The sequence below is a fragment of the Pelecanus crispus genome, chromosome 2, assembly GCF_030463565.1.
Source record: "Pelecanus crispus isolate bPelCri1 chromosome 2, bPelCri1.pri, whole genome shotgun sequence".
NCBI classification, from domain to species: domain Eukaryota; kingdom Metazoa; phylum Chordata; class Aves; order Pelecaniformes; family Pelecanidae; genus Pelecanus; species Pelecanus crispus.
The window spans coordinates 47209502-47213052 of record NC_134644.1 but is presented as its reverse complement, the minus strand read 5'-3'; positions in this window follow the sequence as shown (position 1 = coordinate 47213052).

Below are 3551 nucleotides of genomic sequence, written 5' to 3'. Positions count from 1 at the left end.
TGTCCCCCACTATGTTTCCCACATTAGTTACGGTTTAAAATTGGTCATCAAAACTGTAATCAGTTAATAAAGTATTCTCTGCATTCAAATTTAAGTAACTTTCACTGAAGCCATGGTGTTCTTGTTTGTTTACTGTTAAATCTAAGGAAGTGGTGTGAAACATCGTAAAACATGCTTTTATATTTTACCTCTCAGTGAATAATATCCCTGGTAGATATTTAAACTTCCTTAAAACATTGTTTCTGGAAGGAAGTGGGTAAGTCTGCAGTGTTTGTTCCTAGGAGTAAAACTAGCTTATCTGACCTGGGTGGTTTCTGCTGTAATGTGTTTTAAAGGCATGCTAGTTACACTAAGGATCCTGCTGATGTCTCCAATATATTGTCCAAGAAGTAGTTGACCGAGCTTAGGACTTTACTTAAGCTTCCAGTATGCAAAATGTTGAGCATCACTTTACTGTCTTGTTTCAAGTTTGTGGTTGCTTTCTACTGGTAGCCACAGAATAGTAAGTGTAAAAAGTATATCCTGATCAAATGATTGCCAAGAGTCTTCTTTAATGCCTTCAGGTTTTTCAGTTTTTTTAAATCAACAAGTCTTATGTTAATTTCTCTGACTATTTAGAAAATGTCTGCAACACTGAAGAAGAGGGGGTAAATCCTCTTTATTTGGAACATGGCAGTACTCTTTCCTCCAGTTCCTGAACTCTAGTGGTTCTAGTGAATTACCTCCATATTTTCAAAATATCTAAATTTACTTAAGAACAATATACATTTTGTTGCAGGCTGAACTCCCTGAAGTTAAGCATACTTATTAAAATTTTCTCGGAATATTGAATTGTGGACTGACAAGCCTCAGTAGAGATTCTTAAGTGTGGATCAATTGTTCAAACTGGAGTCCTTAAGATTTTGCTTATGGCAGCGATTCAGTAAAGGTGGCACATGGGGAAATGCATGACCTGCTGATGAACAGCTGTATAGAATAAATTGTGTCTTGAAGAAAAAAAATTAAGCTTCAGTATTAGAACAGTTCTCTAGATTCTGTACATAAACTTCTTGAAACAGAATTTGAAATGTGCTGGAGAGAAGGGGTCCTGCTTGTATCATCACCAGTATGCTTCCTCGTACAGCTGCAGTGGTATTGTGTTGGCAGGGTGAAACTTTGGTTTTTAGGACAATGTCTCAAACTAGTTGGTACTGTCCAGGTTTTCGAAAGAAAACTTTAGCTCCTGCGATCTTTAATTAGTTCACGTGAGCATCTGTCAAAGCTCACCACCCTTTCCAAAGCTGGAAAACTAGACATCTAATATATTAAGAACTATTGCACTAGGTGCCCCTTTTTTTGTGGAAGCTGGGACAGGGGAAGACCATACTAATGACTCATTATAATTTCACTTCTTAAAACAAAATTGGCAAAGTGTCACTTCTGCATATTTAACACTTCTAAATGTATTTCTTCTTCCCTAAACCCTGATAGCTCTTTGGTTTTGTTTTTTAATTATTATTTACAAATTATTATTTACAAAAAGGCTTTCTCCCTTTCCATTCTGTAAGTAGCCTGCTTCCCTCCTTAAAGTTCAAATGACACTAAAATAAGACCTTAAGGTATCTTTACCACAAAAAGAAAACACCTGAGAGTGTGTTTCTGTGTAACCTGATGGCTTGGGCTTCTTGTTTCCCTCTGATGGGACCAAGCCTACTGGGCTGGTCGCTTTGTCCTCTTGAGTTGCAATTCCCCTGACTACTGCTTGGATGGGAGTAGACGATTAAGGTGGGGTTTACCCGAGCTGTCGTGCAAAAGGAGTCTCTGTGACAGAAGACCCTTTTCACAAAATGTAGCGCCAGTCAGTCCTTCTCCCTGTCCTCCCTCCTTCCCCATCAAGTCAGAGCGCCAAAACTATGTAAGAAAGAAAGTGGGTAAAGCAATGGAGCTCATTTGGCAATGATACTTCTGCATAATCCTTTATTGTGCCTTCGTGCCCTAAGCTGTAGATGGGTGATGAGCCCAATTTTAAAAAGAATAACAGCATGAATAACTTTAATCTTGCTTCTAATCACTCTTGTGTTGTCTTTAATACTTCAGCATCATTTGGTAGAAAGTTTCAGTCCAGCACACAAGATGCAGAAAGCAAAGGGGTAATACAAGAACTACAGGGGATGATTTTTTGATAAAGAACAACTAACGCTTTTTAAATGCTTTGCAGTATGAATACTGCAAAAACACTACAAAATAAATAAACCAAATAAATTCCTTTAGACTTTCAGGGCTAGTTCCCTGTGAGAAAAGGAACTGATTTGCTTCAAATGAAACTGTTCTGGGGTAATTTTACAAATCTCTTCCTCCTTCTCTCTACCATGTTCCTACATCAGTTCTTTGAGTATACTGATTGTAATAAAGCTGTTCTGCAGAATTTAAACTTGAAAATTTTGAGTTAAATGGCCACTTTATTTCCAGACAGTTCCTATTTTTCAGCTGAAAATGGCAGTCTCTGAAATGTGCATGTGACTTTTAGGTTATATGGACTAGCTACCATACTATGCTGACCTTAAATTTCTAGTGATACATCTAAAATGCAAGTACTGGCCCGTTGGGCTGCAGTCTCTTCTTGGGGAGCAAACTTAATTTGCAGTAGGGCAGCTGCAAACCGTTGTCTGTCAGCTACCTCACGGCTTTGTGCTTCTCTGTGCCATGCAGAAAACCACTGACAAGAGTTGGCCTAACCCTGCATTTGGGAAATGTGGAGAACTGAGGGTTTTTTTCTCTTGTGCCATAAGGGATACTCAGAAATAGCTGTTAAAAATGCTAATTCTTCATCTTCAGCTGTTTAGAAATCACACATTCTACCACGTTAGTATGGTGATCGGGGTTTGTGAAGTTCAGTTGCAATACTGAGCCCAAAATTAGAGCCTCAAGAGCTGAAGAATCTTCAGCAGAGGCAACACATTCAAGTCTTTCCTGAGCTCTTTGTCGCAGTACTTGGAATATTCCATTTGCTAGCTAGGCATCCCATATTTACTTCATGTAATACACGGGGCTAGAGTCACAAACAAAAGCTGCTGAGGTGCCCATGTGGGAACACCAGAACCGAGACCAGGGAGAGAGCCGTGCCTCCGCCTGGCTGACTTCAGTGGAGCTCCCCAAATTGTGCAGTAGCAATAAACCTCACCACCCTTCAAAGGAAACAGAGGCCACCTCCTTCAGTGGTTTGGGCTTTTAAGCCACTTTCCCGTTCCTCTACTGCCTTCTCCCTCACCCTCCGAGAAGAAAAGCAAAAAAAAACCCCACAACTGCATGTATGAACATGGGAAAAGGAGAATACTCATTTGTGAGGTCAGTGGAGCCCTGCTGCCAATTCCGAGCACGAGGGACTTGCGCTTTGGCGTCATACTGTGACGCAGCACAAAGCTAATGCCAAAGAGCCACTGGGGTGTCACTTTATGAAAAGTGACACAACCCTGGCCTGCATTCACCTTATTCCAGTGGCTGGCATTTGCTCAACTGCTTCAAGGAACTCCAGTCACACTTTTCTTTCTGTAAATTATTTCAACATCAGTGGC